Source organism: Gopherus flavomarginatus, chromosome 4, assembly GCF_025201925.1.
Source record: "Gopherus flavomarginatus isolate rGopFla2 chromosome 4, rGopFla2.mat.asm, whole genome shotgun sequence".
Classification (NCBI taxonomy): Eukaryota; Metazoa; Chordata; order Testudines; family Testudinidae; genus Gopherus; species Gopherus flavomarginatus.
Genome location: NC_066620.1, coordinates 127,341,004 through 127,368,235, shown reverse-complemented (window position 1 = coordinate 127,368,235; position 27,232 = coordinate 127,341,004). Strand labels below are relative to the sequence as shown.

Here is a 27,232-nt window from a genome sequence, read left to right as displayed (position 1 = left end):
CCTTATAAAATATTGTGGCCAAAAATAAAATCAAAGAAAACTCTTGAGAGAAAACTCCCTCTCTCCTATTTTGCTGAACTTATGTTACTAGACAAGAGGGACTAGGGGAAACATATTAAACAGGGAAATAGAAGAGAGAGAATCAGAAATAAGATGGTGTGAACAAAATACCAGACACAAAATTAATTGGAATGCACCTCATTACTCTGGTTGTGCACAAGGACTAAGTCATAGCTCATGGAATGCACTGGACTTAGTGGTGAGCTCCTCGAGTAGCTCTGAGTTTAAGTGCCTATTTACATGGATTCTGTGAAGTTAGAAAATTCATTAAAGCAATATTGGTGCCTGACAATACCAGACACTTGTACAAGTAAATAACTCAAAGATAATGTATTACACAGCACTTTTAACTGCAAAAGATATTCTGTTTTCATGCCAGTCCCTAAAAGTGCCATTTCTACACTGTCATTCAGTTTGCTGTTTTAGTTAAAATATATTTTCCTATCAAGAGGAGATCTGTTTTATTTATATTGTACTGAAATTTTTGTCCTGAAGGATAGATAACACCAAAATAAAAATGATATAAAATAATGTTTTTTAATCTGCAGATTCTTGACATAGGAGTGAAACTGAGTTAACAATGGAGCCATCAGAAGAATTTTTGTTCAAACATAAAGAGTTTTATTTCCACCCAGGCCATGTTATACCTGTTGTGTATTTGGTTGTCATGGTTTTTGTTCTTATGGCAACTGAGTTAAATTATTAGGGGATAGCCCAGCCAGCTTCGGCTGGTTAGGCGAGCTCTGTGTCTGTAAACAAATGGTAGTTTTATTAGCTGTCTGCTCTCAAGTGATTTCTTCCTAAACCGGCTGCCCCCCAGGATATAACAAGTGGCGACGGAGGATGGGATTCCAGTGCTGCTCCAGTAACAGAAGGAAGTAGAAGTCAAGGTAAAGAACAAACAAACAAAAAAACTGCTTGTTTGCACTGACTGTGAAAGTGAAACTAAAAATCATGGCTACTCTGACCGGGCCACTGGAACCTTTTGATGAGAATATAGAGCAGTGGCATGTGTATACTGAGCCTTTTGAGCTTTTTGTTATTGCAAATGACATTACAGAAGCGAAGAAAGTGCCAATATTCTTAAGTGTTGTAGGGGCTAAAACCTACTCCCTGCTACGCAGCTTACTACACCCTGTTAAGCCTGAGACTAAATCTTACAGTGACATCGTGGAACTCCTGGGGTCCCATTTTTCCCCAAAACCACTGGTAATTGCTGAAAGATATCGGTTCCACAAAAGAGACAAAAAAAAAAAAGATGAAACAGTTGTACAATTTGTAGCAATTTTTAAAAAGCTAGCAGAACACTGTGAATTTAAAAGAGATGTTAAATGATGCCCTGCGTGACAGGTTAGTGTGTGGCCTGTACAGTGAAGCTATACGGAAGTGCCTACTGACAGAGGCTCAGCTTACATTACAAAAGGCTGTTGATATTGTTGTCTCCATGGAACTGGCTACAAGGAAGGCGCAATACATCGGTGCATCCCCTAGGGTGCAAAAGGTGTCACAAGAACCTACCCACAAAACTGTGCAGAGTCAAGAATGTTACCGCTGTGGTAAGCCGGGTCACGAGGCATCAGAATGCTGGTGTAAGGACCTGGTGTGTCGACACCGTGGCAAAAAGGGACACAATGAGTGTGCCTGTAAACAAAAGAAAAAGAGGCCTGTGGTCTGGCCGACAAAAAGAGGAATCCTGCATACCCTAGAACAGACCCAGGATGATCAAGGTGACACCTCATCGCAAGAGGAAGAGCCACTGCATGTTTTGTCTTTGGCGGTGGGCTCACATGAATACTGGGTAACCCCGTTGTTGGATGGCAAACCTATACGGATGGAACTGGACACCGGTGCAGCCATCTTACTGGTCTCCGAGACTGTGTATAAAGAAAAGCTACATCATCTTCTGCTTAAGGCAACAAAAACTGTTCTGAAGACGTATACAGGAGAAGCTGTGCCCATGTTGGGCACTATTGATGTTAAGGTGGAGCTCAATGGACAGGCTGCTAAATTGCCACTTATCAGAGGGGTGGCCGTGTTAGTCTGGATCTGTAAAAGCAGCAAAGAATCCTGTGGCACCTTATAGACTAACAGACGTTTTGGAGCATGAGCTTTCGTGGGTGAATACCCACTTCGTCAGATGCATGCATGGGTATTCACCCACAAAAGCTCATGCTCCAAAACGTTTGTTAGTCTATAAGGTGCCACAGGATTCTTTGCTGCTAAATTGCCACTGTTTGTGGTGAGAGGTAACTACCCAGCCTTAATGAGTAGATCTTGGCTTGGGAAGATTCAGCTGAACTGGGCAGAAGTGCACTGGATAACTAAAGAAGAAACCAGTCTAACCCCTATGCTAAGGAAACATGCTGCTGTTTTTCGGGGTGATTTGGGAAGTATGAAGGGATTCACTGTGACATTGAACATTAAACCTGACAGTCCACCAAAATATCTGAAAGCCCAAACTGTGCCATATGCCATCAGGCCAAAAGTTGAAGCAGACCTGGAGCGCCTGGTCACCAATGGAGTCCTAATACCAGTTACACATAGCTCATGGGCCACTCCTATCGTTCCAATAGTGAAGAAAGATGGCTCTCTCCGGATTTGCAGTGATTTTAAAGTCACTATCAACCCAGTGTTGTGTGCAGAGCAATACCCGCTTCCCCGCATCGATGACCTCTTCGCAAGCCTGGCTGGGGGACAAAAGTTCAGTAAGATTGATCTGAGTCAAGCATATTTACAGATGCACGTCGATGAAAAGTCCCAAGAGCTGTTGACTATTGTGACTCATAAGGGGCTTTATCGATACTGTTGCCTATCCTTCAGAATAACATCTGCTCCTGCCCTGTTCCAGAGGGCTATGGACCAGATCTTGTGCGGCTTGTCAGGAGTTCAGTGCTATCTGGATGATATCCTGGTCACTGGAAGGAATGAAGAGGATCACTTAAAGAATTTAGAGGCTACCCTACAAAGACTGGAAGAGTATGGCCTACGAGTTCACAAAGACAAGTGTGAATTCTTCAAGCCCTCTGTTGAATATTTGGGACACATCATTGATTCTGCAAGTCTTCATAAGGTCCCTGCAAAAGTTAAAGCTATTGTGGAGGCTCCCCCCACCTTTAAATGTAAGCCAGCTGTGCTCATTTCTAGGACTACTGAACTATTATGGAAAGTTCATCTCACAGTTGGCCACACTGCTAAAACCACTTCATGAGCTCCTGGGGCAGAGCAAGGCCTGGAAGTGGACGGAAGCCTGTGATGTTGCATTTAACAAAAGCTAAGGATGCATTGCTAAATTCTGATGTTCTAATGCACTTTGATCCATCCTTACCCCTACAATTGGCCTGCGATGCCTCCCCTTATGGAGTGGGAGCAGTCGTGTCACACATTATGCCTTCGGGAGAAGAGAGACCTATTGCTTTTGCTTCACGCACTCTAAGCAAAGCAGAAACTAACTACACCCAAATCGAACGTGAGGCATTAGGAATTGTTTTTGGAATTCGGAAGTTTCGTCAGTACCTGTTTGGGTGAAAGTTTACTCTTCTCACAGACCACCGACCTCTGATGTCAGTTTTTGGACCCTAAACAGGCATACCCCCATTAGCTGCTAGTCGTATACGATGTTCGGCATTGTCACTTTCAGCACACACATATGAAATCAAATATCGGAAATCCACTCTGCACGGCAATGCAGATGGGCTCTCAAGGTTGCCTTTCCCCGTCAAACATCAAGATAGTGCCCAAAAGGAAGTCTTCTACTTTGAACAGGTAGAGAATACACCCATCACTGCTACTCAGATAAAGAAGGCAACTCGCATTGACCCAGTATTGTCCCAAGTTATGGACCTGGTGATGCATGGAAAATCTCGACAAACCTCTCCGGTCTCACCCAACCTTGTTACCTACATATCCAGGAGGACGGAGTTATCGGTCCAATCTGGTTGTTTGTTGTAGGAGAGACGTGTCATTATTCCATCACCACCACTGAGATCACAGATGTTAGAACAGCTACATTCCAGTCACTGTGGAATAGTGAGCATGAAGGAAATTGCACGAAGCTATTTTTGGTGGCCTTGTTTGGACAGTGCTATTGAAGAGAAGGCAAAAGCTTGTATGTCATGTCAGGGTGTGAGGAATGCACCCCAGTGGGCACCCCTACACTCATGGGACTGGCCTGAAAACCCATGGCAACATATTCACATTGACTTCGCTGGCCCCCTTGAAGGAAGCATGTTCTTGGTGGCAGTAGATGCCCATTCTAAATGGCCAGAAGTCTCTATAATGCAGTCCACTACTGCAGAGAGTACTATCCAAAAACTACAGGGACTCTTTAGTCGTTTCAGTCTGCCAGAACAACTTGTGAGCAACAACGGACCGCAGTTCATCTCTCAGGAGTTTCAAAATTTAATGAAGGCAAATGGGATACACCACATCCTGTCAGCATCATATCATTCATCCACCAATGGATTAGCTGAAAGATTTGTGCAGACAATGAAACACGCTTTGAAATCAGCAAGGGGACAACACTCCATTCAAAAGCATCTGGATACCTTCTTACTTTCCTACAGAAACACACCTCATGCTACGACCCAGGCATCCCCGGCCTTTCTAATGATGGGACAACAGCTGCACACTTGCTTTGATCTGCTGAAACCTTCTGAACCTCGACAAATTGTGCAACATCAGCAGCAATATCAAGTCATCAGATGGGCACCCAGAGCAAAAGACCGAACCTTTAGCCTGGGACAGCCAGTTTTGGCTTGGAATTATACTTCCAGAGCTAAATGGGTTCCTGCCACGATCATCACTCAAACAGGACCTGTTTCCTACACAGTCCGGACTGCAGAGAATCTTACCTGGCGGCGACATGTAGATCAGCTGTTGCCAGGTCATGCCAGTCCTCAGGACACATCTGCAGTTGAGTGGTCTGACTTAACCTCTTCTGGTGAGACACCGAATCACCTGTTCCTGACTGTTCTCCTCCATTACTGCTGGCGGCTGAGATACCCCTTTGCCCAGCATGAGCTGATACCACCTCCTCACCTGTTCGTGCTGCGGACCCTGAGCCCATGGTACTTTCGGGTGCAACACCACCAGAAGTTCGCTGTAATCCACCTAGAGACAGAAGGCCTCCTCATCGGCTGGATCTTTAGCTAGGGCGAACCCATGGTTATGGGGCAAAATAATCCCCAGGGTTTAGCCGGGAACGGAGGCAGTCTACCCTCTTTCTCTAGTCTAGTGTGTGTTTTATTTAGAGGATGTTCTTATTGGGGGAGGAGGAATATGTTTTGTATTTGGTTGTCATGGTTTTTGTTCCTATGGCAACTGAGTTAGATTATTAGGGGATAGCCCAGCCACCTTCGGCCGGTTAGGAGAGCTCTGTGTCTGTAAATAAATGGTAGTTTTGTTAGCTGTCTGCTCTCAAGTGATTTCTTCCTAAACGAGCTGCCCCCAAGGATAACAGCACCTGAATACATAGATTCACTGGAGGATTTTGAAATCAGAGACAGTGATGTATTTGTTGTTACTTATCCAAAATCAGGTAAGACTGATTGCTTGATTCCCTCCGCAGATTGATCCCAGTCCTGTCACAGACTATTCAAGCCGAACTACCAACTACATGTACTCAAGTGATCAACATTTTTGTTCAGACTTTGCAGTGATATATTTTCTTGAAATAAGAATAGCACCACTTCTAGCCAAAGAGTTTTGAGAATTACTTGCAGCTGAAGAGTTAAAATGTAGCAGAACCAGTTCCTCTGTGAGAAGCTCAGAGAGAAGGACTCTTTACCCCATTGTATACTAAATATTGTAACACAGCTTTTGACACTGACCAATTCTGGCCACTAAAGAACCCTTGACACTTCTTAATAGAGAATTCCTTGTATCGCTGAGATGTCATGTAACATGCACAGAAAGGACAGATCAATGTGAGCCTTCTCCATGAAGCCTGAAGTAGCACTGGTGCTCTTCCACTGCAGGGGTGGAATGGGGTACTTAAAAACTCTCAGAACAACAATATACAGGATGCTTTGGATAGGGCCAGTGAATTCACTGGCTATTACTGTTATGTACAGCCATGCTGCAGCACTGAGGCTACATAAGAGGGAGAAAAACTGTCTGTATTAATCACCGTTTCCGTGGGGAACCTGAATACCCTAGGTACAAATATTTGAAGATTTAGTTATTGACCAGCACATAGACAGATATGGGTTTTTTAAAACTAAAATGTACAAAAGTATAATGCTGTTTGGATTCCCATCCCTGCTGGATTATGGACTCCCTTTAACACAAATTTTTGTACTTCATGTATAATGTAAAATGAGACACAGTTTTGAAGAGATTGTGATTATGGCAAATTATTACATAAAATTAGCATCAAAGCTGTTTCAAATAAGGCTATTTTCTTTCCCAGGGACTGTGTGGACACAGAATATTTTGAGCTTGATTTATCACAAAGGCCACCGAGATGGAACAGAAAATATAAAAATAATTGACAGAGTGTCATGGCTGGAGTATAACATACATAATATGGATTATGTCCATCGTCCATCACCTTGTCTCTTTCCTACTCACCTGCCGTACTATTTAGTTCCAAGAGATCTGAAGAACAGGAGAGCAAAAGTAGGTGATACTATTTTTACAATTTAATTAACATTACCCAGGAAAACTGGTAGCTTTCACCAATAAATCAGTCTAAATCCTCAGGGCCAGACTGTCTGTCTTCCCCACAACAACCCTTCCAAAAGCAAATCTCCTCTGCGTGGGGATGGGGCTCACTTCCTCCATTCCATGTCCCTAGACCCAGCCAAAGAGGGGAAAACAAGTTCAATCAAGACCTCAGGACTTCAGTGTCCAGTTTCAGGGGAGAACCCATTTTTCATGGAACTGCTGTGCTTGGTCTCTGAAATGGAGCCAAGAAATGGAGCTGCTTCTGCCTCATCATGACAGCTCCCTCTAAAAGAGGCGTTAGTGATGGGTTATGATCATTACAGTCTGCATGTCATATTGTAAATTACAGTGTTTTTGTTGTGGTGGTGTATGTAACTATGTAACTGCAAGCTCTTACGTTATTTATGTTTTATGTCTCCTGCATCTTTAAACATCAGGAAACTTCTTGCTAAGGATAGGGGTGGTGGACTGTGCCAGACACAGCTCAAGAGGAAGGATCTTCCAGGGTCAGAGATTCACACTGAGCTGTCTCTCATGGAGATGGTTGCCCTGCCCTGCTGTGTTGCTTTCCTTAATCTAAATGGAAAGTCATTCACACCGAAGGTGTGCAGTGCTGGCCTGTGAGAATTGCCTTGTGGGAGCGATGCCAATATCTTACATTGCTACCTGGATCTCCCATGAAAGGTGGCATGTGCTGTGCACCCACTTCCCAGGAGACTCCCTTCACAGTCACCCTTGCAGCTTCCTTATCTCTGTTGCAGTAAAACTTATAAGATGAGCAGATGCATGGTACAGAGCTTGCACCACATGAGCTCCATCAGTGCAACCTCTCAATCCATAGGAACCTTCCTCCTGATTTGCTTTATAGCTCACCTCCATTTCCCATGCAGAAAGAGTCCTTAAAGTTACAGGGACAGTAAAAGTAAATGGAACAAGAACATCTCCTCACCTGCACATAGCACAATTTTATCTACAGAGATTGGAAAATCTTGTAGTGCTTCTGTATATTTTACAGCATGTCGTGCGTGGGGAGCGCCCTGGAGCCGCTGCAGTTCACACCACTAGCCTGTCGTAACATTTTTTCCCAGATCTGGACCTTAGCGTCCAAAATATGGGTATTAGCATGAAAACTTCCAAGCTTAGTTACCAGCTTGGACCTGGTATCGCTGCCACCAGCTAAGAATTATACAGTGCCTAGTTCACTGTGGTCTCCCCAAAACCTTCCCTGGGGGACCCCCAGACTCAGATGCCTGAGTCTTACAACAAAGGGAAATAACCCCCTCCCCTTGTTTCCTTGGTACTTCCTCCCAGGCTCCCCTTCCTGGACAACCCTAGGAGATTCCCTGCTTCCAGTCCTGGAAACACAAGTACCGAGAGATCTAATCTCTCCCCCTCACCCAGAGGGTATGCAAAGTCAGGCTTAGTAAATCTAACACAAAGATTTTCCCCTTGACTTCTTCCTCCCACCAGTTCCCTGGTGAGCTGCAGACTCAATTCCCTAGAGTCCCCACTAAAGAAAAACTCCAACAGGTCTTAAAAAGAAAGCTTTATATAAAAAGAATTAAAAAGGACATAATATATAGTCTCTGTATCAAGGTGGCAATGTACAGGGTCAATTGCTTAAAGGGAAAAAATGAATAAACAGCCTTATCCAAAAAGAATACAATTCAAAACCCTCCAGCAACTACACACATGTAAATACAAAAGAAAACAATATAAACCTATTGTCTTACTATCCTTGTACTTACAACTTGGAAACAGAAGATTAGAAAGCCAGGAGATAGAAAAATCACTCTCAGAGCCGAGAGGGTCAGACCCAAGACAAAGAACAAAGAACTCACACCCAAAACTTCCCTCCACCCAGATTTGAAAAAGTCTTGTTTCTTGATTGGTCCTCTGGTCAGGTGTTTCAGGTTACTGGTGTTAACCCTTTTATAGGTGAAAGAGACATTAACCCTTAGCTATCTGTTTACGACACCCCCCCCCCCCAAATCAGACAGTGGGAAACATCACTGGCGGTGATTTCTTCCTAGAACTTTTGAAGCAACAGATGAATACAACACATATACCTTTACATATACTACTAAGTATGTAAAAGTCTTGTAGTTTACATATGATGGACAATCTTTTAACCGGTGTATTTTGGGAAACTCTCACGAGAGAGTGCATCAGCTACTTTGTTAGAAGCTCCTGAGATGTGCTGAATTTCAAAATCAAAATCTTGGAGAGCTAAACTCCAACAAAGAAGTTTCTTGTTGTTCCCCTTGGCAGTATGAAGCCACTTTAGTGCAGCATGGTCAGTTTGTAGCTGGAACCGCCGTCCCCAAACATATGGGCGTAGCTTTTCCAGGGCGTACACAATGGCATAGCATTCCTTTTCACTGACTGACCAGTGACTTTCCCTCTTAGACAGTTTCTTGCTGAGAAACACGACAGGATGGAAGTTGTGATCCGTTGCTTCCTGCATGAGAACTGCTCCTATACCACGCTCAGATGCATCTGTGGTTACTAGGAATGGCTTGTCAAAGTCCGGGGCCCTGAGCACAGGGTCAGACATGAGCGTTGCCTTAAGTTGGGTAAAGGCCTTTTGACACTCATCATTCCACTTAACTGCATTTCGCTGGGTCTTTTTGGTCAGGTCGGTCAGTGGGGCAGCGATTTGGCTGTAGTGTGGTACAAATCGCCTGTAGTACCCGGCCAAGCCTAAGAAGGATTGGACCTGTTTCTTTGACTTTGGGACAGGACACTTTTGGATAGCATTCACCTTGGCCTGTAGGGAGTTTATGGTTCCTCGACCCACCTGGTGTCCCAGGTAAGTTACTCTGTTTTGGCCTATTTGACACTTTTTGGCCTTAACAGTTAGTCCGGCCTGCCTGATGCGCTCAAAGACCTTTTCCAGGTGTAGTAGGTGTTTGGGCCAGGAGTCTGAAAAAATGGCCACATCATCGAGGTAGGCAACTGCATATTCTCCCAGTTCTGCTAGTAGACCATCTACCAGCCTCTGGAAGGTGGCGGGTGCATTTTGAAGCCCGAAAGGAAGGACATGAAATTCATAAACCTCTGCATGGGTGACGAATGCTGACCTTTCCTTGGCAGGTTCATCTAGCAGTACTTGCCAGTACCCCTTGGTTAAGTCTATTGTAGAGATGAACTGGGCATGTCCCAATTTCTCCAATAGCTCATCGGTGCGTGGGATTGGATAGTTGTCCGGACGAGTTACCGCATTTAGCTTACAGTAGTTCATGCAAAAGCGTATGTCCCCATCTGGTTTGGGTACCAGAACCACTGGAGATGCCCATGCACTGGTAGATGAACGGATTATACCCATCTGTAGCATGTTCTGGATCTCCCGTTCTATAGCAGCTTGGGCATGAGGAGACACCCGGTAGGGTGGGGTTTAATTGGGTGAGCATTACCTGTGTCAATGGAGTGGTATGCCCGTTCAGTCCGTCCTGGGGTGGCTGAGAACAATGGGGCGAAGCTAGTGCACAGCTCCTTGATTTGTTGCCGCTGCAGACGTTCCAGGGTTGTGGAGAGGTTCACCTCTTCCACTCCACTGTCTTTTTTCCCGTCGTAGTAGACACCTTCAGGCCACTCAGCATCATCTCCCGGGACTGTAAACTGACAAACCTGTAAGTCTCTGGAATAGAAAGGCTTGAGAGAATTAACATGGTACACTCTGGGCTTTCGTGAAGAATTGGGAAATGCTATGAGGTAGTTCCCAGTTCCCAGGCGCTCCTGGACTGTGAACGGCCCTTCCCATGATGCTTCCATCTTATGGGCCTGTTGTGCCTTCAAGACCATAACCTGGTCTCCTACCTTGAAGGAACGCTCTCTGGTATGTTTGTCATACCAGGCCTTTTGCTCTTCCTGAGCATCCTTTAGGTTTTCTTTAGCAAGGGCTAAAGAGCATCGGAGAGTGTTTTGTAGGTTGCTTACAAAGTCCAGAATGTTAGTTCCTGGAGAAGGGGTAAACCCCTCCCATTGCTGCTTCACCAACTGTAATGGCCCCTTAACCTCGTGGCCATACACAAGTTCAAATGGTGAAAACCCTAAACTGGGATGTGGTACAGCCCTGTAGACAAACAGCAACTGCTGCAACACTAGGTCCCAATTATTGGAGTGTTCGTTGACGAATTTACGTATCATGGCCCCCAAAGTTCCATTAAACCTTTCGACCAGGCCATTGGTTTGATGGTGGTACGGGGTGGCAACCAAGTGGTTCACCCCATGAGTTTCCCACAGTTTTTGCATGGTTCCTGCCAGGAAATTAGATCCTGAATCTGTAAGGATGTCGGAGGGCCAACCTACCCTGGCAAAAATGTCTGTTAGGGCCTGACACACAGCGTTAGCCCTGGTGTTGCCTAGAGCTACTGCTTCCGGCCATTGGGTAGCGAAGTCCATGAAAGTCAGTACGTACTGCTTTCCTCTGGGCGCCTTTTTTGGGAAAGGACCCAGAATATTCACAGCTACTCGCTGAAATGGGACCTCAATTATGGGGAGTGGCTGGAGAGGGGCCTTGTCCTGGTCTTGGGGTTTTCCCACTCTTTGGCATACGTCACAAGACCGGACATACTTGGCAATGTCCTTGCCCATCCCCTCCCAGTGGAAGGACTTCCCCAATCTGTCTTTGGTTCTGTTTACCCCAGCATGGCCACTGGGATGATCATGGGCTAAGCTTAAGAGCTTCCCCCGGTACTTAGTTGGAACCACCAACTGTTTTTGCGGCTGCCATTCTTCCCGATGTCCACCAGAAAGAATTTCCTTGTATAAAAGTCCTTGGTCTATAACAAACCGGGATCAGTGAGAAGACCTGAGAGGCGGTGGGGTGCTCCGTGCCGCCACCCAAGCTTTTTGAAGGCTGTTATCTGCTTCCTGCTCAGTCTGGAACTGTTCCCTTGAGGCTGGGGTCACCAGTTCTTCCTCAGACCGTGGACTTGGGCTTGGTCCCTCTGGAAGCGATGTAGGTGATGGGGCTGTTTCCGTTGCTGGTGAACCGCTCTCCGCTGGTGCATCTGAGGGTATTTCAGGCTCTGGCTGAGCCTTTTGGGTATGGCTGTCTGCTGCTTCTGCCAGTTCAGGCTCGCTGGCACCCTCTGGTGTTGGGGTTGAAGATGGATTTGCAAGCACTGTCGTCAGTGCTGGCAACGGTTCTGGTGCTGGCTGCTTTTCCACTTCCTGGTCTGGGACTGGAAGCACTGTGGCTGTTTTCATTGTTGGCATGGGATCCGGGTCCACTACCTCTGTCTGGGTCTCTGGTAACACAGATGAGGCCCCTGTGGACGGCTCAGGAACAGGAATGGGTCTGGAAGCTTGCCTGGTTTGGCTACGTGTAACCATTCCCACTCTCTTGGCCTGCTTCACCTGGTTGGCCAAGTCTTCCCCCAGTAGCATGGGGTGGAATAATTGTCATAGACTGCAAAAGTCCACATTCCTGACCAGCCTTTGTACTGGACAGGCAGTTCAGCTGTAGGCAAGTCTACAGCTTGTGACATGAAGGGGTAAATTGTCACTTGGGCCTTTGGGTTGATGAATTTGGGGTCGACGAAGGATTGGTGGATAGCCGACACTTGTGCCCCCATGTCTCTCCATGCAGTAACCTTCTTTCCGCCCACTCTCAAAGTTTTCCTTCGCTCCAAGGGTATTTGAGAGGCATCTGGGCCTGGGGATCTTTGGTGTGATGGTGGTGTAATGAACTGCACTCGGTTGGCGGTCTTTGGGCAGTTGGCCTTGATATGTCCCAGTTCATTACACTTAAAGCATCTTCCAGCTGACTGGTCACTGGGTCGAGGTGGGTTACTGGAGACTGGTGAGGTGGAAGAATAGGGTGTCTGTGGCTTTCCTTGGGTTATAGGTGGGGTCTTTGGCTGCCCTCGGTTGTAGCGTTTATTGTCGGTGTGCCCTCTGGGGTATTCGTTCCCCTTGACAGTAGCTTTCTTGCTTTCTGCCACTTCCATCCATTTGGCTTCAATCTCCCCCGCCTCGGTGAGATTTTTGGGTTTTCTATCTTGTATGTACAGTGTTATGTCCTCAGGAACACCATCCAAGAACTGTTCCATTTGTATGAGGAGGTGCAGTTCGTCTATGGATTTAACATTGGTTCCTGATATTCAGGCCTTATAATTCTTTCCAACGTAGTAGGCGTGTTTGGGAAATGACACATCTGGTTTCCACTTTTGGGTTCTGAAACGTTGACGGGCATGATCCGGGGTTATCCCCATTCTGTATCTGGCCTTGGTTTGAAAAAGTTTATATAGTCGTTCATTTTCTCCTTAGGCATTTCAGCTGCCACCTCTGCTAAAGGTCCACTGAGCTCTGGCCTCAATTCTACCATGTACTGGTCTTCAGGGATGCTGTACCCAAGACAGGCCCCTTCAAAATTTTCTAAGAAGGCCTCAGTGTCATCACCTGCCTTGTAGGTGGGAAATTTCTTAGGATGTGGAACCATAATTGGTGAAGGGTTGTTAGGATTGGCTGGAGCATGCTGCCCAACCTGCGCTAACTCCAGTTCATGTTTTCTCTGTTTTTCCCTCTCTTCCCTTTCTTGTTGTTGTTTTTCCATTTCTCGGCGGTAGGCTGCCTCTTCTTCTGCTTGTTTCATTTTGTGGGCCACCTCTTCTTCTTGTAGTTTTCTGTGGTGGGCTGCATTTTTGGCGTCGTCTTGTTTTTGTAGCCTTTCCATCTCTTGTTGGTGAGTTGCCTCATTTCTGGCCATTTGTGTTCTTAGTAGTTCTATCTGTTTTTCCACTGCTTCCAGCTGTACTGCTTCTGGTTTTTGTGACATTCTGGTTCCTGTTTTCTTGTGTTGGGGTGCCCTCCGGTGTTTATTGTCTGAACTGCAGGTTCTCTGTTGCCTCCTGGGGTCTGCCTAGCAACAGTGCCTTTTTCCCTTTCTTCCTCTAGCTAATCTTTTAAATGTAAAGTAAACCAGAAAAAACACTTTATTTGCATGTGTATTGTGCTGGGTACTTGACTCACAATCGGAGTGCTATTATCTCACAAAAGACCCTTAATAGTTCCTTAATGGTTCCTTGCTTAATATGCAAGCTACTGCCAGGAGAGAACAGAAAAAAATTTTCTCTCTGGCTCCTTTTAAAACCAAACCCTCTCTGCTTAAAAGCCCCTAGCAGAGAAGGAAAATATAACATTCCTACTGGCTTCTATCTTTCCACACCACTGCACACCATATCATAACATTTTTTCCCAGATCTGGACCTTAGCGTCCAAAATATGGGTGTTAGCATGAAAACCTCCAAGCTTAGTTACCAGCTTGGACCTGGTAATTGCTGCCACCAACTAAGAATTATACAGTGCCTAGCTCACTGTGGTCTCCCCAAAACCTTCCCTGGGGGACCCCCAGACTCAGATGCCTTGAGTCTTACAACAAAGGGAAATAACCCCCTCCCCTTGTTTCCTTGGTACTTCCTCCCAGGCTCCCCTCCCTGGACGACCCTAGGAGATTCTCTGCTTCCAGTCCTGGAAACACAAGTACCGAGAGATCTAATCTCTCCCCCTCACCCAGAGAGTATGCAAAGTCAGGCTTAGTAAATCTAACACAAAGAGATTTTCCCCTTGACTTCTTCCTCCCACCAATTCCCTAGTGAGCTGCAGACTCAATTCCCTAGAGTCCCCACTAAAGAAAAACTCCAACAGGTCTTTAAAAGAAAGCTTTATATAAAAAGAGTTAAAAAGGACATAATATATAGTCTCTGTATCAAGGTGGCAATATACAGGGTCAATTGCTTAAAGGGAAAAAATGAATAAACAGCCTTATCCAAAAAGAATACAATTCAAAACCCTCCAGCAACTACACACATGTAAATACAAAAGAAAACAATATAAACCTATTGTCTTACTATCCTTGTACTTACAACTTGGAAACAGAAGATTAGAAAGCCAGGAGATAGAAAAATCACTCTCAGAGCCGAGAGGGTCAGACCCAAGACAAAGAACTCACACCCAAAACTTCCCTCCACCCAGATTTGAAAAAGTCTTGTTTCCTGTTTGGTCCTCTGGTCAGGTGTTTCAGGTTACTGGTGTTAACCCTTTTATAGGTGAAAGAGACATTAACCCTTAACTATCTGTTTATGACATAGCCACAGGAGACCAGCACCCTCACCTTGTGGCTGGGCCAGGCGGGCTTCAAGTGGGAGACATTCTTGCTGTGGCGAAGCAGCCTGAGCCATCCAGAGACTGCGGCAGAGCGGCCAGAAGCAGCAGGGAGTCTGTAGAGGGCAGGGCCCGCATCCTGCTCTCTGGGGCTCCGCTCCCTCTGGGGCTGCCCTGCCCTGGCTCCTCACCCCTCTCCTCTGCCCTTCCGGGTCCCAACTGGTCCTGGAGGTGGGAGCCCCAGCTGGAGGGACCCTGGGCTGAGGCACAGCCTGGGAGCTCCACTGCTTACCCCAACCCTGCCAGCGCCAGACTGGCTGGAGGTGAGGGGGGAGCGGATGGAGTCAGCACTGGTGGGGGGAGACCAAGGCTGGGGCAGTAGGGGGTGTGGGTGGGGGGGAAAAGAGAGCCCAGCACTGGAGCGGCAGGGGGTGTGGGTGGGGTGGGGTGGGGTGGAGAGCCCAGCGCTGGGGCGGCAGGGGGTATGGGTTGGATGGGGTGGGAGGGAGAGCCCAGCGCTGTGGTGGGTGCGGGGGAAGAGAGAGAGAGAGCGCCCAGGGCTGGGGATGCAGGTGGGGGAGGGCACAGGTGCGGGGAGGGGTGAGAGCCCGAGGCTGAGGTAGGATGGGTCAGCCAAAAATTTTTTTTGCTTGGGACGGCAAAAGACCTAGAGCTGGCCCTTGTCCAGGGGAGCAGCATAGGTACATGCATTGCACCAATAAAGTGCAAGTTGTCTTGTGTATCTCAATTGGTTCTTCACTCTGAAACCTAACCATGAAGATTTCAATACATTTCAACTCCACTTAGGTGCTCAGATAACACAGGTGAGGAGATAAGGTTGAGCGCTATGCAGAGAACACACAGAAGTAGTTTTCTATTAAATTTTCTGGTTTAGTAGTGTTCCACAACTGTTATGCCTATCCTGCAATCCCAAACCACTACTTATACCTTCCAAAGAGCCAAGAGACTCAGCTGTAACCTCTCCAGCTCCTGAGTTCTCTCTTAATATCTCTGACAATGCAACATTCTCACTAAGGCAGTTTATGGAACACTGAAAATTTAAGTGCATAGTAAAATAAACTCTACACATTCTTCTGTTATGGTAATTAGGGTGACTCTCTCATCTGCATAGGATCTTTTGGCCCTGAATCCAGCCTCTTCTCCCCTAAGCTTTGAATCCACTGCCTCTTATGTCCTGTGTAGAATCACACTACAGATGATTTTCCTTACAGAGAGTAGTGTGACTCCTCTCCAGTTATTGCCGTCAGTGAGATCACCCTTTTTAGGTACTCTGCCAACGATTCCATGTTTTCACTTGTCAGGAGGGGTCTCTTCTCCATAGAACTTGGAATAGTTCTGTCAGTTTTATTAGGGATTGTAGGGTCAAGCTCTTTTAGCTTTTCTGCTGTGATTTGATCATGTCCTGCCATTTGGTTGTTTTTCAGCTTCTTAACTGCAGCCTGTATTGTTGACATCTCTGTTGCATCAGTGTTAATGCCAAGTAGATTATGTTCACGTTTCATCAATATCTGGTGTTAAGCTGGGGCTGACTCTGTTGAGGACTTGTCTGAAATGCTCTGCCCATCTGTCATTCTGTTACGCCTCAGTTGTAAGCCTTTTTTCATCTTGACTTTTTATTGGCCCATTTCTTATTTGAAAAGTCCACACCTTTTCACTGCTTTGTCTGCTTTCTTCTCCTTTTTCCTTTGCTTTTTCCAATATTTCGTTTGTCTTAGCATTCAGGAGTTTTCCTTTCAGTGCTTTTCTTTCCTTGTTGAGATGCAAGGTCTCTTGGCTTATCCAATACTTGCTCTGTGTGTGCTGATACCAGGTTGTGACTGCTGCAGTTTGAATCATGTTGTCTCAGAGGACAGTGCATTTTTCTTCAAGTCCAATCTCTATCTCACCTGCCTCTGTCTGCACCCTAGATCTGTTCCATAGTTCATGCTGGAATTTCTCAGAGCACACTTTTGTTTTCAGTTTTATATTATTGATTACTTTGCTGTGTTCTGTTTAAAGTTGGTCTTTCTCCGTTTTAATTTCCGTTTGGCAATGCAAAGATTTTGGTTGCTCCTGTCATCCTGGGCTTGATGTGCCCTTGCACCTTGGACAAATGACCTGACTCTCAAACTGATGCTGATGCAATTGATTTCTTCTTTTGTTTTGCCATGTGTCAAATTCCATGGTTCTTTGTGTATGTCTCTAGAAGGGACCAGGGTGCTTACTAAGTCAGACAACTAGCACAATTCACTGAATTCCAGGTTTCCTTCATAACTGATATCATTGACAGCCTGCATAGACATGTATTGTGGAATATTCTTCAGTCCTGTGAAATTCCAACTAAACCTTCAACACCATCCTGGCCATGTACAGAGATGCAAGGTACGCTCTATAAGAGTGGACAACCTGACAAGAGAGTGGTTCATTGTCGACACTTATGTGAAACAGGGCTGCATTTTATTTTTGCTGTTCTTTGGCATTTCCATAGACAAGATAATGAAGAAGTATTAGTAACACAAAAACTGGTACAGAGATGCCAAAGCCTGGAAGGCTTAGACTGAGAAGCTACTGAGCAATACCCTAGAAAAGCTACAAACAAAGACAGACAACCTGGCAAAATCTGCAGGTCAAACAGGGCTCAGAATCAGTTACCTTGAAACTCACATGTCAAACAGTAACTTCATATTAGAAGGCAAAAACATCAAGAAACTGAAATAATCCATTTACTTGGGCAGTACTATTCTAGCCATCAGGAACATCAAGAATAAGGTGACATCAAGGTTAAGAAGAGTGTCCACCTCATTCACTAAATTCAACAACATATGGACATCAAAGATATACAGTACCAAAGCAAAACTGAGAATTTTCAACTCAAACGTCTCAGTGCTAACGTATGGCTTTGATAGCTAAAGATCTACTAAAATGTTAAACAGAAAATTAGATGCCTTCAAAAATAAGTGCCTACAAAGATTCTGGACCTTGAATGGAGAGACGTCATCACCAATAAATATATCGTAGAAATCACCAGGCAGCAGTTTATTTCCACTAGAATTAGAAGGAAGTATTGGGCATACATGGAGCATGCACTTCAGATGCCAACACACAGAGTCCCACATAAAGCTGTCAAATTGAAACCAACTGGGTTAGGAAATGATGGTGCCCAAAAGGCCTTAAAAAGAACCCTTTTCAGGGAGGTCAGAATAGTTGATCATAACACCATCGAGCAGTTGGAAGTAGTATCAAATGACAGAGAGGAATGGAAGAGATTAGTTTCACCCTGAGGATCAACATTGACATGATTATTTTGCCCCTGTATTTGGCCCTGGTGTCCAGTTCTGGTGCCCACAACTGAAGAAGGATGCAGATAAATTGGAGAGGGCTCAGAGAAGAGCCGTGACAATGATTAAAGGAATAGAAAATGCGCCCTTTAGCAATAACTCAAAGAGCTTAATCTGTTTATTTTAACAAAGAGAAGTTTAAGGGATGACTTGATTACAGTCTGTAAGTACTGTGATCGACCCAGGCCGGTTGGGAATAGCAGAGTAGTAGAAGGGAGATATACTGGCCACTGGATAAGCAGTTTTCTATTCCCTGAGTGACCAGAGCAGAGGCTTCTCCAGGCTAATGAGAACACCTGACTCCAATTAACCTGCTAAGAGTCAAGTGAGACTGTTAAGCACCTGACTCTAATTAAGACCCCTCTGATGCTATAAAAGGGCTCACTCCAGTCAGGCCAAAGGGAAGCCAGGGAGCCAGAGGAGAGGAAGTGCGTGTGAGGAACTGGGAGCAAGAGGTGTGCAAGAAGCCGAGAGTGAGTAGGCATAGTGCTGGAGGACTGAGAAGTACAAGCATTATCAGATATCAGAAGGAAGGTCCGGTGGTGAGGACAAAGAAGATGTTGTGAGGAGGCCATGGGGAAGTAGCCCAGGGAGTTGTAGCTGTCATGCAGCTGTACCAGGAGGCACTCTAGACAGCTGCAGTCCACAGGGCCCTGGACTGGAACCCGGAGTAGAGGGTAGGCTTGGGTTCCCACCAAACCTCCCAACTCCTGATCAAACACAGGAGGAATTGACCTGAACTGTGACTTCTATCTGTTTCCTGACTCACAGGGTGAATCTGAGAGGTGAGCAAATCTGCCAATAAGCGCAGGACCCACCAAGGTAGAGGAGGAACTTTGTCACAGTACCTACATGTGGAACAATCCATCAAGAAAGGTATAATACAATTCAATGGCTGGCAGTTGAAGCTAGACAAATTTAGACTGGAAATAAGGCATAAATGTTTAACTGTGAGAGTAATTAACCACTGTAACAATTTATGAAGGGTCATGGTAGATTCTCGATCAATGACAATTTTTAAATCAAGATTGGATGTTATTCTAAAAATATATGCTTAGGAGTTATTTGGGGGAAGTTTTATGGCCTGCCTTATACAGGAAGTCAGACTAGATGACCACAATGGTCCCTTCTGGCCAGAGAATCTATTAATCTATGAATCTATCAATTTAATTCTACGTTTGTGATCACTAATCCATCAAAAGTAATGGAAAATATTATCCATAAGTAAATAATCCAGGACAAAAGTGCAAATATGTTGTGCTGGGTGCAAGTACCATTCTATGGTGCCAGTGGATTCTAGAGGTAACAGTACAATGTGTATTAGTTATCATGTAACGGTCTGTCTGTCTGTGGAAAAAACAAAACTTGTCCTCAGATCCCTAGATTAGAAGATGGACTTGGCTTGGCCTTTATCTCATGTTTAAAGTGAAAGATAATCCAGGATAAGTCTGTGAATAAAAACAGGAACTGAAAAAGTCTCTGTAAGCCCAAATATCATCCCAACAGCAGAGCAAAGAGAAGCTGAAAAAAGGAAGTCTGCTCCATTGATTCTGCAGCCATGCTTGTGAGAGTATTAGGATGCAAAAATGTCAATAACTGAATGGTTTGTTGGTTTGAGATCCTTAACATTTATTTCTAACATATTTCTCCTTAATAAGTACTGGCTGGATCACATCAGAGGCTGGTCCACCCACAGGGAGGACTTCAATATTCTCTTCCTTACTATGAGGAGAAGAAGAAGGTGAGACCAGTCAATCAGTTTATATCTGAAAGAAACATAAATAAAATGCCTCAATTTTTCAGTCAGATTTTGCCACCTTTACTCACATTGAGCTATACTTTACTCTGTGAAGAGTCGCGTTGAATTCACAGAGTAAGGTACATTGCTCTCATTGATTTCAATGCAAGTACTTGAAAAAGTACTTCTCAGTGTGAGTAAGGATGGAAGAATCAGAACTGTGGGGTGAGATGTTCAGAAGCACCAAAGTAAGTTAGCTGCTTAACTCCCACGGACATTCAATAGCACATAGGAGCCTAATTCACTTAGTCACAAGAGGTATCATTTGCTTCCTGGTGAAGAATATCTGCTGGATGTGAGTACAGTTAGAAAAGAGAATAATCTTACTTTACTTCATTTCCTTTTCTGCATAGCAGGATGGCTGCTACACAACCCATCGCACGAGGCATCCTAAAGGGAAAGAAGAAGTTTTGTTACATTTTAGAACTTCTCAAACTGCTTTCAGAACTAAAGATGTTTTGTCAAAATGTCATTTTTTTGCAAAATTGAAGATCATGTAATTTTTTTAATGAAAAATAATATTTTATTGCACTATTTAGAACTAGATTTTTAGTAAATAAAATATTTTAATAAATATTTTGATGTTTTCATTAAAGATACCTATGTGAAATCTGAAAAGTACAGAACACTTCAAAATTTCAATTGTTTTATAGAAATTAGTTTTTCACTTTTCTACCAGCTCAGCTAGCTTTTAACTCCTTAACAACTTCACCTAGCTTAGCAGAAGTCAGGTTTAGACTACTTTCAGTGTCCATACATGGATTTGTTCTGGTTCAACTAAATCCATTTTAAACTGATTTTAATCTGACTTCATAAATAAGGTCAGGAGTATCTGCGTGCACCTCTTAGCTAAATAGGTAGCAATGCAGCAGCATCCTCTCAGTTGACTTCAGCAGGAAGCATGCTGATAGTAGCAGCAAGACTGATTAACAAAGCGAGGAAAGACCCTTCCCATTAAGAGGTCCAACTCCTGATATCTATATTCATAGATTCCAGCACCAGAAGGGACCACTGTGATCATCTTGTATAACACTGACCACAGAACTTCCCCAAAATAATTTCTAGAGCAGATCTTTTAGCAAAATATCCAATCTTGATTTAAAAATTGACTCTGATGGAGAATCCACCATGACCCCCTGGCATATTGTTCCAATGGTTAATTACCCTCACTGGTCAAAATGTAACCCTTATTTCCAGTCTGAATTTGTCTAGCTTCAACTTCCAGCCCCAGGATTGTGTTATATTTTTCTTTGTTAGACTGAGGAGTCCATTAATAAATATTTATTCCCCATGTAGGTAATTATAGACTGTAATCAAGTCACCTCTTAACCTTCTCTTTGTTAAATTAAATAAGAACATAAGAATGACCATACTGGGTCAGACCAAAGATCCATCTAGCCCAGTGTCCTGTCTTCCGACAGTGGCCAATGCCAGCTGTCCCAGAGGGAATGAAGAGAACAGGTAATCATCAAGTGATCCATTCCCAGCTTCTGGCAAACAGAGGCTAGAGACACCATCCCTGACCATCCTGACTAATAGCCATTGATACATTGAGCTCTTTGAGTCTGTCACTGTAAGGTATGCTTTCTAATACTTTAATCATTCTTGTGATTATTCACTGAACCCTCTTCAGTTTATCAACATCCTTCTTGAATTGTGGACTCCAGAAAAGGACATAACAGGGGTCCTTCTGCTTCCAAAATAGGTTGCCACAGACAGACCAAAATACAGTTAGCCAGAAAATTATGACAACCTTTGTCTTAAATGGTGCTAGCAGTTGTAATCAGTCACAGAAATGAGCCTCTCTCTCTTGATTAGGCCATGAGAATGGGTTGGTTAATGAAGGAATTTGCAGTGGCTTAACTTGCTAGTCACCTGTCCGTTTTTAATGCTGCTATAGCCTCTTGCAGTGAATTAAAATCTTGCTTATGAAGTAGTGTAGTAAGACTTAAGGTGTTGGAATAGATATTAATTTTATATATATATATATATATATATATATATATATATATATATATATATATATATGTGAATAGAAAGGAGTAGTTAAATGATTGGATGTGTGCCTGTCTTTTTAGCCTTGCTGTAAATTGTTACAGAAATTGCTATAACTAACCCAAGGACAAAAACACTAATTATCTAAGGCCTACAGAAACAAAACAGAGAGTCTGTACCAGGGGGTGATAAGGACTTTGGGAAACAGTGCGGTTTTACCACTAACCCTTTCATCCCTTGGAATTTTGATTGTGCCTATATAAATCTTGTAGTCGTGTTTTTTGGCAATGTAAAGGGGGAAGAGAAAACAGAATAACCTGTAAATCAAACATGTTTAACTGGAATGTGAAAACATTGAATTGTAAGCATGCTGGGTGAGTGGAAGTGAGTGTCTGTGACAGGTAAATGATCGATCAGGAAATAGTACCAGCCAAACTCAAAGAAGATTCACACCTATCTGTTGGCTAAAAATAATGCAGGAAACCGGATGATCCCGAGAGGGCAAGCTGGAATCTGCCCAAGGTGCATCAAGGAAAAATAAAAGATGACATACGCGTAACACTTGCCGTCATGAATGTACCATCCGCCGGTCAAGCTGATTGATGGCTCTCTCAATCATGACAGAGCAATTCCCATAGACTTACATTAAACCAAAAAACCTATAAAAATAGAGCCTGGGGACTGTGATCTTTGAATCTGGTTCTGCAACCACCCTCCAGGAGCTTCAGATGCGCATCTGACAATGGCTCAGCTCCAACCTTGTGTCCAGGGCACCTGGCCAGTGACTTGGCATGAGCAACTGAAGGCTGGTAACTATAAGTGATCATTGCAGAACTTGTGCGAATGGTTGTGTGAGTGAATGCTTTTAACAGCTGTCAGTACTATCCTGTTGTATTTGCAATAAACTCGGCGATTTGCCTTATCCCTCTTATAAGATCCTGCTGGTATAGTTTTATTAGTGTAACAAAGGTCTCAAATAAGAAGTTATCTTTATCCTTTAATGCTATATCCATGTGCTCACTTTCCCTTTATTTAAGTATCCCATTATCCTTTACGCTATCATTTTATTTATTTAGTTTTTATTTTTGGAATTCAGGAAACTTACTTTGAAATAATGTTCATTTCAGGATGTCAGAGGCGCTGTGCTGAGAATCTGCAAATTCTTAGGAAAGCAGCTAAATGAAAAAGAGCTGGACATTGTTGTGGAAAAGGCTACATTTGATCAAATGAAAACTGATCCCAGGGCAAACTATGATTTGTGGCAAATTGCCAGTACTGTTATGCTGGGTCTCGTGCTTTCTCTTCTTTGGGGAAGGTACAGGGTGCCATTGCTTGCCTCTGAATCAGTATTTTAATTACCCCACTAGTGTCCTTGAGGAGGGGAGTGGAGAGGGAGGGACCTGAGCCTGCCCTCTTATCCAGGTCCCAACCCAGGGGCCCTGAGGTTTGTGGTGAACCACTTGAACTAGCGGTTCCTTCCCCTGGGCTACTTCCCTCTCCTGCCCTTCAGCTTGTGAAGGGGTGTCATGGTATAGTTCCCCCACTCTGAACCTTAGCATCCAAAAGATGGATGAATTCCTCTAAGCTCAATTACCAGCTTAGTAGTTGTAGTGCTAACACCAACCAGGCATTCCAGTGCCTGGCACACTCTGGTCCCCCCAAAACCTCACCCAGAGACCCCCAAGACCCAGTCCCTCTGGATCTTAACACAAGGAAAGTAATCCCTTTCCCTCACCATTGCCTCTCCCAGGCTTCTCCTCCTGGGTTACCCTGGAAGATCACTGTGTGATTCAAACTCCTTGAATCTTAAACCAGGGAGGAAAATTCACATTCCTCCCTCCTTCTCTCTTCCCCTCCCAGACTCTCCCTGAGAGAGAAAGTAATCCTAACAGAGAGAAATTAACCTAACCTTTCTCCCCACCAATTCCCTGGTGAATCCAGACCCAGTCCCCCGTGGTCTCACCAGAATAAAAAAAACAAACAATCAGGTTCTTAAACAAGAAAAGCTTTTAATTAAAGAAAGAAAAAACAGTAAAAATTATCTTTGTAAATTTAAGATGGAATATGTTACAGGGTCCTTCAGCTATAGACACTGGGAATACCCTCCCAGCCTAAGTATTCAAGTACAAATTAAAATCCTTTCAGCAAAATACAAATTTGAACTCCTTCCAGCCAAATACACATTTGCAAATAAAGAAAACAAACATAAGCCTAACTCACCTTATCACCTAGTACTTACTATTTTGAATCTGTAAGAACCTGTATCAGGAAGATTGGAGAGAAACCTGGTTGCACATCTGGTCACTCTCAGAACCCAGAGAGAACCACCAAAAACTAACAGCACACACAAAAACTTCCCTCCCTCAAGATTGGAAAGTATCCTGTCCCCTGATTGGTCCTCTGGTCAGGTGACAGCCAGGCTTACTGATCTTGTTAACCCTTTACAGGCAAAAGAGATATGAAGTACTTCTGTTCCATTAACTCTTACTTACCTGTTTATGACAAGGGGCTTCTTGCCCTCCTTCTACATAAGCCAGGCGCCCCTTACCTAGAGTTTCTTTTGGATTTCTCAGCCCACCACAGCACCCCTCCAAACTTTCCTTTTGTCTCTCTTCAAAACTGCTCCCTTCAAGCTGCTCCAACTCCCACACTGTCTGACTGAAGCAGGGTTTTTTATCACATGATTGACTGCTGGTGCTCTAATTGGCTTCAGGTGCTCTAGTTAATCTATAGCAAACCTTCCTCCCCTTGCAGGGAATAAGGCTCCCTGCAAACACTCTCCTGCTGCCCTCTGGCTATGCTATATCACAGATGCCATGCTAGGCAATCTCCTGGAACCAGGCAAAGGACATTTTCTTCCCAAAGGTAAGGCAGAAGCAGCCAAAGCTAATAAATATTTAATCCTGCAGATCCTGGCATAGGATGTGTTGAAGCTAGCTGTCTAGGACTTCCAATCACAACTTTACATCCCCAGAAAACAGGTGGCTTTCAGGCACTAAGACTGCTGAGTGAGGTTGTATTGCTGTGTAACAATGCATCAGACACCACGTCTCACAGATTAAAAGAGAGCTGCACTACTTTGCTCAATGCAATATCTTAAATGTATTGCACTGAGCAAAGTAGTGCAGCTTTCTTTTGATCTATGAGAAAAAAGTGTCAGGGGTTTGTGGTCTTCTTATACTACTGAATGGGGGGGGACCTAGCCAGATGGTGGTGGGCACTGTGGTATGGAAAAGTTAGAGAACCACTGCCTACCATTTAGTACAGCATTGCCTGAAAAGAACGTTCAGAGAAGCTCATTTCTCTTAATAGTAACTACTTCTTCTAAAATTTGCAGTGAAATAAATTAGTACAGGAAGATGATAACTGAGATGTATAAAACCACTGGTTCCTAAAACAGAATTAGTGACATTGTTTAAAAATACTGCATCAAATTAGTTACACTGCAGACGAAGTTACACTGAGAATAAAATTGGGCCATTATGATTTTCCCAGGGACACAGCTGTATTCTACAAAACACAGTCACAGTTTTTGCCAGTGGCATGTGTTTTATCACATGGGCAGCACTCTTTAATAAGGCTGCTGACATAGATAAGATGTAGAACTCCAATTTACAAAACAGGAGGGTGTTTTTTCTGTAGTTTACCCACACCTTCAGGACTCGAAATGTACCACCAAAGCCCTAGAGAACTACATTCTGGGGAGATGAGAGAGGAAGGAAAGGAGGAGAAAAGGAACTGCACCGAACTAGCAGCATTCACAGCCTCTTACCTGCACAAGCAATATTCAAATGATAATAAAATGTCCAAGTGGCAGCAGAGCATCTAACAACCAATTTCTCTTCTGTGTCTCCTGCCCAAGGGACCGTTGGAGACTGGATGAACACAATGACTGTGGCACAGAACGAAAGGTTTGACCATGTTTTTAAGGAGAAAATGAAAGACCTGTCTTCCACGTTCAACTGGGATACTAATGACAACATATAGGCTGGTTTCCAGTTGGAAAGAGGTGAAAGTGCACTAAAGAGAATGAAAATAAGTTTTTGTCTCCAATGTTCATAAAAATCCATCATTCTATGCAAATTAAAGATTTTAAACGTGCAAAAATGTTTACTTCTTACATGTATTTGCACATCACCATAGTACCCCAGTTCTCAGCTATGAAAAGGTGTTACATACTGTCATGTTCTGGGGTGCAATCCAGGCCAGTCAGTGGTTGTATCCCTACATGTCCTATAAACCAGGATGTCCTATAAACCAGGATGCCTTAACTGCCCTGAGGCTGTGGCTGACAGCCTGGATACCAACAGCCAGCAGACAAACATGCAGTATCCTGAGTATCTGCTGTGCAGCCCTGGTTCAGCACTCTGACCCCAGATGCCCATAAGCGGCACCAGGGATTTTGCCACCCTAGGCGGCAGCACTCCTCCTCTGAGCATTCAGCGGCAGGGGGTCCTTCCACTCTGCATCTTCGTGGCACTTAGGTGGCGGGTCCCGGAGCGAGTGGAGCACGTGCCGCCGAATTTCTGCCAAAGACCTGGAGTGGAAGGACCCCCTGCTGCCAAATTTCTGTTGATGGCAGCAAAATGCCACCCCACAAATCCTGCTGCCCTAGGCGACTGCCTAGGATCGCCTAGTGGAAGCGCCGGCCCTGCAGCCGCCTGCCTATGACACAACCACCCTGCTCTAGTCTGAGTCACCTAATTACCACATGCAGCAGTGACCCAAACACACTCCCAGTCCTGAATTTTCCCAAAACTGCTTTCCAATATCTAGCCCTTTCCTGGACCATTCAGAGAGATATTAAGGTTCATTTGTTCCTTTAACAATATTACCCAACAGCTTACTACATTAATCAGAGCTGACATTCACTTCAGCCCTGCCCTGCCTAGCAGACATTTTGGTAACATAATTTCCAATATGTTTGTTATTTTGAATTTGTCCCCTGTATTCACATCAGACAATAATATCATTGATCAGTATATGTGATGGGGTGTACCAACCCCGCACTGACCCAGCAAGGGTTAACCACTCACTTTGGGCCCAGGAGGCCACACCCTCTCATCCTTGCTGGGTATACTCCAGGTAGAAGCAGTATATAAAAGGGAGCAGCTCAGTTCAGTCAGGGCTGGCTGTTGGAGGAGAGTGGATGCATGTTAAAGGCTCCAGTCAGGAATCCAATCGAGCCCCAGACTATGGAGGTTGGGTACCCACAGAGGATCAGAGAGATGGAAAGACACTTGCTGTGGAGGAATCAATGGTAAAT

The 27,232-nt window shown here is 44.4% G+C and overlaps 1 protein-coding gene and 1 pseudogene across 1 annotated transcript in view; both read left to right on the top strand.

The window, feature by feature from the left end:
* LOC127049179 (uncharacterized) overlaps positions 1 to 27,232 on the top strand; it is a 419,610-nt gene that overhangs the window by 343,711 nt on the left and 48,667 nt on the right. The window lies entirely within an intron of this gene.
* LOC127050083 (amine sulfotransferase-like) lies at positions 641 to 25,953 on the top strand (annotated as a pseudogene).